Genomic DNA, 11202 nt, shown 5'->3' on the forward strand with positions numbered 1-11202 from the left:
TCAGAATCGGTTGGGACTTCGGGTTAGATCTTAACTTCTTCTCCAACTCTTTGATACTTTCCAGAATTTTATCTTTCTTTTCATTTTGCAGTCTTTTCTTTAAGGAATTCTGTTGGATCAAGAACCCTCTCATCACAGCTTTACTTGCATCCCAGATAGTTCTTTTTTCCACCGTAGTGTTCAAATTAATCTCAAAATAGTCCTTTAAGGTTTTTTGGGCCTTCTTTACAATTCTTTGATCTCTAAACAGGCCATCATTCATCTTCCATCTAAAGGAGCCGATTGGGATCAATGTCATATCCATTCTCAAGGCGTTATGGTCGGAGCATGTTTTGGGGCAGATTTCCACCTTCCTCACCTTAGGTGCCAGACTTCTAGTTATCCATATTTGGTCGATTCGTGTCCAAGTCAGTTGAGCTTCAGAAAAGAATGTTCCTTCTCTTCCCAAGGGGTTTCTAACTCTCCAGATGTCAACCCAGTCCATATTGTCAGTCATTTCAAAAAAGGTCTTAGGTAGTCTTCCCTCTTTAGTAATGTTCTGGTTCTGTGACTTATCCATATTTGTTGATACGACCCCCAGAGATTTGTTTTTAATACCTGAACTGAACTGAGCTGTGGTCACAGTCCTTACACACACATGTGCCATGCCAACTTTCTTCAAATAAATTTGAGAGGAGTGAGTCATTTTGTTGCTGCCATTGTTAAGCAATTGAGAGTCAGAAATCCTTCTTGATCTAGTGCATGATTTCCACAATTGCTGAACAAACTGCATTTGTTGAAGTGTTTATGTCTTCCTATTCTAAAGGGCCAGGCTGTAAAAAAGTATGCTTTTGAAAAAGACGTATGAAAATAAAATAATCTAAAATGGCTCCAATCCTGCAGAGACTCCTGCTGGTGGAGGGGGTAGGGAAATTTCTTTCCTGCTGCAGCTGCCTCCCCTAACAAATTCTGATCTGACGGATTCAGATACCCTCCAAAGGAGTGTGGGAGGTGGTCTGGGGGACAGGTAGAATAAAGGGTGGGGAATAACACGCACCCTTCTGCCAGTGGGAATCTCTGCACAATTGCAGCCAATAAAAAACATAATATACTAACCACTTTCTTCACTTAGTGATGGAAAGAACCATTTTTAAACAGAGAGCTGCATAGAGTCAGCTCAGGCTAGGAGGAAGTCATGTTTTCATTTTCAGCATCTAAAGATGGATGCCTCAAACCTTTCTAATTCCTTCCTTCTCACTCTCTCCTTTTTCAGCAATCCATCTAGCTTTCCTCAGATCTGGCAATGACAAAGTTAAAATTAGCAAGGATAATTCGATCCATTAGAAGCATATGTGGCTTGATTTACAATTGCTGTGGTTTAGTGCGTCCTTGTGGGTGTTGCTGTCAAAGGCTTCATCACTTGCATCAGTGGGATTCTTTGGAGGCAACACCAAAGCAGTTCAAAAAACAGATCCATGAAAGAGCAGGTTCTGAAGTCGCTGGAACTACGAGGAAGTGAACGTCAGCACACTTTTCCAGCAGATAACTGAACCTTCACTTCAACGTGCACACACAGGGTTGCCCTGTGGCTGCAGAGGCCCAAGAAAGGTCAGTCTACCCCCATCACTGCCTAGAGGAGATAACATCCCCCCTGATGGGAAGTGGCATTTTTCTGCCACTCAGCAGGAAGGGAAGAGCACCAAGGGAAATAACATTTGTTTGTTTCCTTTTGTCTTTTTCAGTGTAAAATGTTAACTATTTGTATAAAGCACGCAGAGGCTTTGGAACGCAGCAGATACAAATAAAACATGAGCGGTCTGCCTGCCTACTTGTTTTTGTATGGGCTTTGACAGGTTCAACAAGTTCAACTTTATTCTAACAGTCATGCTTTAACCACAATGCACAAATGCACAATAATGTTCCAACAACTGAAGATCACTGTTAGAACAGTTAAGAGACATTCCAACGATGCAAGGAGACATGTCTTGGGGAAATCCTTGCCATCATTTTTATGAGTAAAGCTTCGTTTCCCCCTGAGTGAAGAATAAAGGGTTCTTTACTTGCAATCTCTACATTGCAGGCACTTAGACTTGGGGATCCTTCCCAACTCCCAACTTTGATTTCAGGGGTGGGGAACCTTTTTCAGCCTGAGGGCTACCCTTCTAGGCAACTTCCCAGGGGTCACATGCCAGAGGTAGGATGGACCACAGCCAAAAGTGGGAGGAGCAATGGATCTACATACCCCTCTCCCCACCATCCAGACAACATAATTAGAGTTCAAGGACACATCCCAGCCAGGTAAGAGGATGCAAAGCACAGTCAGTGAGGAGTGTGGCCCAGGGTGGCTGAGAAGGGGACATGTTGTGGGGAGAGTCCTGTGGGCCAGAGAGAGAGAGAGAGAGACCTAGAGGGCCCCCTGGTTTGAGATTTCCCATCCCCTCCATATTTCTAGCTAGGGTTGCCATATTTCAAAAGGTGAAAATCCAAAAACAAAAGCTTTTTTAAGGAAGATTGGATTGCCGTACGTCCAGATTTTCCCAAACGTTTTTGACAATTTCTGCCCAGACACCACTTCCGACTGCAGTATTCCGGATATGTCCCCAAAATCCAGATGTATGGCAACCATATTTTTAGCAGCTGCCAGTCAAACTGGGAAGAAAGGGGACTGTGCTCTTGGTACCTAGACCATACATTTCAGACACATCCAACACACATTTAAAGCACACTACTTTCCCCAATGAATCCTGGAAACTGTAGTTTCCCCTTCCCAAAGAGCTAAATTTCTCATCACCCTTAATAAACTACAGTTCCGAGGATTCTTGGGGGAAAGTCAGGTGCATAGGGTGTGCTTGAAATGTGGTGGAGATCCACCCTAGTTGCATACCACCCTCAATATGATTACCAGTTCTTGCCATAAAAGGCCCAGGATTTGTGCCTGAGAAATACTTGCAAAACTAGCCCTAGACCTCTGGGGGTATATATGCTGCATCTCCTCTTTCTGTGTGCATTCAGGCTAGAGTTTCCCTATGTGTGTGCACAACAGCTGTTTAGGATACTAAGCTCTACAAGGGCTGGCAGCAGACGTCAGCGTTGTTGGACATCTGCCAGGGCTCACAGTCCTGCTTGCTGCCTCTACAGGTTCACCCAGAGTCAGCCTGCCTATGAGGCATAGTGAGGTGGCTTCCTCAGGCAACACCCCTCAAGGGGTGGCACCTCTAATCGGCCTCCCAACTTTGCCACCCATCTCCCCAGCTTCTAGGGCAGAGAAGTTCCAGCAGTAAAGATCTGCGGAATGCCTTCCCTCCTGCTGACTTGGTGAGAGGGGAGGCATTCCATCACCCAGCTTTGCTGACAGGCTGGAGGGGAGATCCAGAACGACCTCCCCACCTCCACTCCCCAGCAGTGTGGCCAGGTGAAGTCCTTACGAAGTTTCCCACCACACTATAGGGGTGGCAGCAGGCATTTTGCCTCAGGTGCTGAAACATGGGCCACCCCTTGACAGTTCACCTGTCCCCTCTAAGGAAGTGAGCAGTAACGAGGAGAAACAGCAGCCTCCTTTCACTTTGTCCTCTCCTTCAAGGCATCCATGTCATTTAGGCCCAAAGAGAGATGGCAAGCTGAGATTCCTGTGCTGCAGGGGCTTGGATTAAGTTACCCTCGAGGTCTCTTCCAACTCTACAATTCTAAGTAAATGGATAGTGGTGGTAGCAGTGAGGAGGTAGGTGGGTCCAGTCAAGGAGGAGTCCTTAAGGGCCTTGACCTGTGGAGCATCTGACTCATCCTCTCAGGATGAAGTGTCTGGCATCAGCTTTGGGCTAGATGTGGCAGCTGTGCAATTGCAGTTGACTGGGAGGTCTTGCACAACCAGCCCACCTCTCCTAAAAATCTGACTTTTTGTGAGATGAAAAGTGATGGGGGAAATGTGGGGCAGCACTTGTTTTGACAAAACATCATCTGGTCTCCCCACAAACAAAGCTCATTCATTAGCCAATGCCATCTAATCTCTGCAAACAAATCAGGATGAATGCTCAATAGACATGTCACCTGGAAGCGCCCTGAGTTCTGCCTGTAGCTAGAGACTCCTAAGATGGGTTTAAATTTTTTGTTTGACTTCTGTTAATAAGATGAGGGAAGGATTTATGAGTATCTGACAGTGGTGGTGTAGTTCAGATCCCAATTAAGAGGGTGGGGAAACTTATTTTAATGGATAAAGTTTCATCTCAGGGTTTGTCAAGCCCGAAAGGAACATCTCAGCCTCTTAGGTTCAATTCATCATCAGTTTTAAAGCTCTTTGTACAGCCTTCCTTTTCCCATCAAAATTACTGAGCTGGATGCTGGTAACTTCTCATTTCCTCTAGTGTACGGAGAACTCTGTAATTTATAGTATTGCACAGATGCTAAAGTATATGGATCACCATCCTGTTACACATAACTTATGCTGTCAGTGGAAAATAAAAAGATAAGTGCAATCCATATTGCAAAAGCATCACAGCATGATAAATTTGCAGCCTTTTTCTAGGTTATGCATCATTTTGTGGAATTTATATTGCTGTTGCAATAATGTCTGGTGTACGCCATGAATAACTTTGTGCTAATTACATTTGGATTCTGAAGCTGGGACTGTTTATGAAGACAATATTATGGCACCCTTGATTGTGGCACTAAAATAGATACCTTAAGTGCAAAGTCTGGTGAATGAGAGGGAGAAAACCCTAAAAACTGAAAGCTAAACAAGCCTCAGAGTAAAAAGAAGGCTATCACAACAAAATACGTTCATTAAACTTTCTCACCTGCTTTCCCAAGCAGCACATTCTGAAACTGGTGACAAGAAAGTTAAACAATCATAATCACAATAGAGGTAAAAAGTCATGTAAAAACAAAACTGTTGTAAACACAAGTACAAGCATAGTAAAATGAAATTGCAGATTAACACCAGCGATGTCCTGTGCTGATACTGAGTTGGTGGAGAACACAATCTTGCTGGGCAGCAATCTGAGCAGCAAGTAAGACCCATTGAACACAGTATGGCTGAATAAACATGCATAGGATCACACCATCTTTTAATTTGAAGAGCTTTTTGCATTTATTTCCTTTAAACAGCAGCCATTTGTGCCAAGTTGCTCAAAAATTCTCCTGAGCAGCAAAACCTAACTGCAGCTTAATGGAAACCATGTGTCTGTATTTAAAAGGCTCAGTATTTTATTTGAAAAATATTCATAAATTATATTTTAAAAATTATTGATTGTGTGGCTTGGGGATATTTTATTTTTATGCTAATTGCACTGCTTTAAATATGCATTTTATATTTGATTTCCTTTAGAAATGTTTTCTTTTGAAACGTTAAGATATTTTTTTTATTAACTTTGCTGTGTTAAATGTGCATTCTGTACTTGATCACCTTAGTAATGTTTTATTTTGAAAACTTTAAGATAATATTTAGTTTCCTATTAATTATGCTGCTTTGAATGTGTATTTGGCTTTCTTCTGTAATGTTTCACTCTGGGTTGTTTCATCTGATGTTTTAATGTACCGTATTTTTCGCACCATAGGGCACACTGGACCATAGGGCGCACCTAGTTTTGGGAGGCAGAAAACAAGAAAAAATTATTCTGAACCCCAGAAGCCAGAACAGCAAGAGGGATCTGGCTTCTGGGATACCGTGTGGCTGTTCTGGCTTCTGGGGTAACCGCGCCAAGCCTCTTCAGGGCAGCGGGATGAAGGCTCCCCCTGCCCAAAGAGGCTGCGCAGGGCTAAAGCAGAAGCCAGGACAGACGCGTCGCTGAAGGGGCACTGCACCTTCTCTCTCTCTCTGTGCAGTGCCCCTCCTTCACAGGAGAGGTGCTGCGCAGAGAGGGAGAAGGCGCAGCGCCCTTCAGCGAAGCTGGAGAAGGAACAGAAGAAGACCCTTCTGTTCCTCCTCGGGCTTCACTGGACAGGCGCGTCGCTGCGAAGCGGGAGGAGGAACAGGAGACCCTTCTGTTCCTCCTCCGGCTTCGCTTGATAGACGTGTTGCTCAAGGGGTGCTGCACCTTCTCTCTCTCTCTGCGCAGCGCCTCTCCTTCACAGGAGAGGCGCTGCGCAGAGAGGGAGAAGGCGCAGCGCCCTTCAGCGAAGCTGGAGAAGGAACAGAAGGAGACCCTTCTGTTCCTCCTCCGGCTTCCAGGACAGGCGCGTTGCCGCGAAGCCAAGGAGCCTGCATTCGCTCCATAGGACGCACACACATTTCCCCTTCATTTTTGGAGGGGGGAAAGTGCGTCCTATAGAGCGAAAAATATGGTAGGTTGTAAACCACTTTGATATTTTTATCTTAAAAATACAAAATGGTATAGAAATGAAATGAATAATAAAGATGATGATGATAATGATAATTTAGTCATTTTAATGGCCAGGGCATCCCCCATCAAATCCTGGGGATTTTAGTTTTGTGAAAAGACCAGAGAGCTGTAAGGCCAAGACTACTCTAGTCCTACTCAGAGTAGGCCCATTGGAGTTAATGGGCATGGTTAGGTTAGGTTTATTCATTTCAGTTGGGCTACTCTGCGTTGTATTTAGCGGATTACAACCCATTATCTTGTTTACCCTTAACCGCATAAAGACAGATGTTAGCAGATAAGCATTTGTCAGAACCATAAAGAGTTGGTTATCTTGCTACTGCACTGCTGAGGTAATGCCAAAGTGGGTACAAATTTGCTTGTGTTGTCAATCTAGGCTCAACACTTTTGATTTACTGCCATCTTTGTAAATATTTGAGCTGTGGTTGGAGAATGCACAAAGCATTGCTTTGACTCTGGTTAAACCAATACAGCACAATTATTCCCTTGACATCAGTGATACATCTGAGTAAACATACTTAAAATTATACACAGTTAGCCTTAGGGGCCAGAAATTTTGCAGATCTGTATCTGGAACCTAGAGTGGTGGACAAGCAACTAGTATTTATTTAATAGCTTTAAATATTACTGTGGAATGATCTCAGGGTGGGTCACACCATTGAGAAACTAAATGCAATTGAGCAATAAATGCCAATAAATTTTACTACACTACACACTGATCCCTCCAGCTGTCACACCCATCATGCTAGCCAACATTATAATTGCAAAAGACTGGGTGAAAGAGAAATGCTCCCAGCTGGCACCAAAACTAACTAGAGCTAGTACTGAGCTACAGTTACCTGGACTTTATGTGGTGATGGTGCAACTAGGGGGCCGTCTCAACTGATCTCAGATTGTTAGTAGGACAATGTAAGGAGATAAACTCCTTCAGGTTGCTGAGTTCTATGCTGGGTCTTAAATAGGTCCCAACTGCACTGTACATTTAAAACAACATGATACCCAAAGAATCCTGGGAACTACAGCTTGTTAAGAGCACTGAGGTGCTGAGAGTTGTTAGCAGACACTCCAAGTGTCTCTGTTTTCCAAGGACAGTCCTGGATTTACAGAAGCCATCCCAGTTTCTAATTTGATCCCAGAATGTCCTGCTTTTCCTTAGGACATCCCTATTTTCATTGGAGAAATGTGTATGGAGTTATATGACCCCCTGAGTAATTTGAAGGCATCCCTGTATAGGAAAGGGTTTTTCTTAATGTTTAATGTTTTATTATGTTTTTATATATGGGCAACCCAGTCAGGTGGGAGGGGTTTAAATAGTAAAATTATTATTATGGAATGGGACATCCCTATTTTCCTTGGAGAAATGTTGGAGGGTATTTCCCTCGCAGAGCTACAACTTTCAGAGTGGCTCAAGAGTCAGTCCCTGATCTCAGGGAATGGTGGGAACTGTAGCTTTATGAGTAGAAAATGGAATTGCCTTACAACTCCCAGCACCCTTAACCAGCTACAGTTCTCATGATTCTTTGGGGGAGACTAATGACCATTTAAAATTATATGATACTGCTTTAAATGTGGGGCCTATGTTTCAGAGGAGCTGCTACCCCTTGGAACAAGTGCTTATAGGCACAATTTTAGATTCTTAATATAAAGTACCCATACTAGAGAAACAAGTCACACCAAACTCAGTGTTGACTACTGATGAATGTAACTTGGGTCGTGATCCCACTACACATCCACTTTTAGTGTTTTAGGGCAAAGGTTACAGCATTCCTAGCATAATAATGTTCAGAACCAACTTTTTCTCTCTATTTGTAGGAGAATCTGGCTGTGCAGAGAGCTGTTGTCCAACCTCTATGACAACCATGAAGCTACTTCCCTTTCTCCTTCCCTACCCTGTGTGGCTGTGCTGAGTGTTGATTGGCTGGCCCTTGTGCTTTGAAGATTTAATGGTAAATAATGGGTTAAACCACAGAGTTTAGGACTTGCCGATCAGAAGGTCGGCGGTTTGAATCCCCGTGACGGGGTGAGCTCCCGTTGTTCGGTCCCTGCTCCTGCCAACCTAGCAGTTTGAAAGCACATCAAAGTGCAAGTAGATAAATAGGTACCGCTCTGGTGGGAAGGTAAACGGCGTTTCCGTGCGCTGCTCTGGTTCGCCAGAAGCGGCTTAGTTATGCTGGCCACATGGTCCGGAAGCTGTACGCTGGCTCCCTCGGCCAGTAAAGCGAGATGAGCGCTGCAACCCCAGAGTCGGTCACGACTGGACCTAATGGTCAGGGGTCCCTTTACCTTTACCTTTAAGGATTTTTTATTTTTATTTTGTTTAAACATAAGCAAGTCATCCACATCAATAACCAAAACAGAAATTTGTCTGTCCGGAAGTTTCAGGAAATTGCTTTTAGCAAGCAAAATTCCTTCCTTCCCCACCCACCATTCATTTCCCTGACTCTGGCATGTTACAAATTGTAATTTTTCACTAAATGCTTCATCTGCAGGAAGGCTACTGGGTGTTCTGTTTAAAACACAAGCCCTCTCTCATACATTGCCTATCATTAAATGAACTAGCAACAATTGCAGCACATCTTACCAACATGGTAGTCTAAGATTTAATTCCAAAACAAAGTGCTACATTATGCAAGTTTTGGGGGGTGTCCAATAAAAATAGATATTGGTGCCTGGCAGCAACCAAACATCTTGTGATAGATCATGATGCCTTTGAAAACATCTTCCATGACCAAATGAGTACAAGACTTTTCCCTTCATCTTGTGCTTTACGCTTTTCTTAAGAATATTGATGCCATTATGTTGGTACACAGCTTCTTTCCTTTTAGATGAGGGCCACAGACACATTTCTTTCAGCCATAAGGAGAATTCTTGGGTGGAATGATATAAATGCATGCCATTTCTCGACAGCTAGAGGTCATGCAGCTTAATGGATGACAGAGCATGAGCTGTAAACTAGGAAGTCCTGTGTATGAATCTCTCCTCAAGTTATGAGATACTTAATAGCATTACTGTGCAATCCTGTACATATCTCCGGAGAAGTACATCCCATTGAGTTTAATGAAGCTATGGAATTTCAGCCTTATGCAACTCACTTGCATCTAGCTACTGTAACTGGAATCTGGAAGGATAATAACAATACTACCTTACAGGGGTTTTATAAGGATCTGTACACACTGAACGCCATATAAATGCTAAGAGTTTTTAATAAGTTACACCGGTTAATTTTGCAAAGCCAGCTGCATGGTCTGAATATGGTCAGCTTGCAGTTGTGCTCAGGGACTCTTTCCAAAAACAGTTTATTTTGAATTTTCTAGCCCTCAATGAATCAGTTGCCCTTTCATTCAAAAATTTACCCCCAGTGTCATTTCAAAACCAACCTTAATGCAATAACTGCACTTTATCTGCAGTTATATCACAGGCTTTTGATTCTTACTTGAAACAGTTCAGCTGAATAACAGAGGAGGGATTTGAACAAGTGCTTATTTATTTTCTTTTAACTCCTACTCCCTTTAGATGGTTGTTGGATGTTTCCACATCTGCTTGTCTTTTTGGTTGCTGTCTGTGTTTTGAAGAAACATCCAATATTTTTTCAATGGTCTCATTACATTTTGTATGTTTCAAAGGAAGGTTGTTGTTGTTGTTTTACTTTACTTTTTTATATTTTGTGAACAGCTTTGAGGTTTTTTAACCATCAAGCGCTGTGTAAATTTTAATAAAGAAATAAGCCTTTTCTTAGAGAACCACCCTTTTAAAATACAAAAGTCAATTAATGCCTATGCTACAGGCAATTACAACTCTACAGTACACATATTTAGTGCATTCACACTTTACCTTTTAAAATGTATACTTTAGAGGGAGACATCCAGCATAATGCAGCCAGATGTCCCTTTGCATAACAGGGCTTCTCCTTCCTCGTGTCCCACCTGCAATTCCAAAATCTGCTCTGGGGGTGGGATTTGGGGACTCTCTGGAGCATTTGCAGATTTGGGGCTAATGGAAGGATAAGAAAAACTGAAGGTCTCATTGTGCAAATGGACACATGTTGCACAATTAGATGGACATCACTGGATCTTGCACAATATATCTTAGGTGCTCGCCTAAAAATGTAATCAGTATGGTGACCCTAAATGATACTGAGTGCATCAGATCTCTCACACTCTGTTTGTACAGCTTCCAAAGTAAGTGGTATTTGCCTATTTCCAAATGAACCTTGAAGACACTATATGTTAAAAAAAAAAAAAAATTAAGGAGATTTGGAAGCAGGAAAACACACTAAAGAAAGCTACCGGAAATCCTCAGAAGAAGCTGAGAATGGTTTCCTGATGGGGCAACTGCATTTTGCCAAGATACATTTTTAAGTTAACTTTGGAGTAAGCTCAAGTCAAGCTGCCATATGGAATTACTCCGTGCCGCAAAGCTGGCCCAGGAACAAATATTATTTAAAATATATATTCTGTATGAATTCCTCCAACGGTGATATGTTTGCATTACTCCCACATGCTATCAGTTTCCAACAGTAAACATCATTCATATTCATTCATAATGGAGAATCATGAAATAACGAAGTTGTACTTGTGCTTGGTTATTTTGACAACACTACAAAGCAGAACCATATTAAGTTATTTGCCTCAAAGCCTGCTGGCACCTGCAGTTTAGCATATTTACTACCATACTTTGGAAGATTGATCACAGGAAGCCAAGCTATCCCCTTTTTAAAAAATCAGAATCAGCTGTTTTTCTTCAAGCAGCCTGTCTGATCATCGCCTTCAGGATAACCGAGATGTTTCTTTTGTGCTAAATGCATTTATACATTTGGAGTCCTAGTAGCCTTAGGCATCCCTAGTTGCCACTAAGATAACAACCCTCCTTTCAACTTTATCAGTAATAAACA

This window comes from Podarcis filfolensis (assembly GCF_964270895.1).
Source record: "Podarcis filfolensis genome assembly, chromosome: 3".
Lineage (NCBI taxonomy): Eukaryota > Metazoa > Chordata > Lepidosauria > Squamata > Lacertidae > Podarcis > Podarcis filfolensis.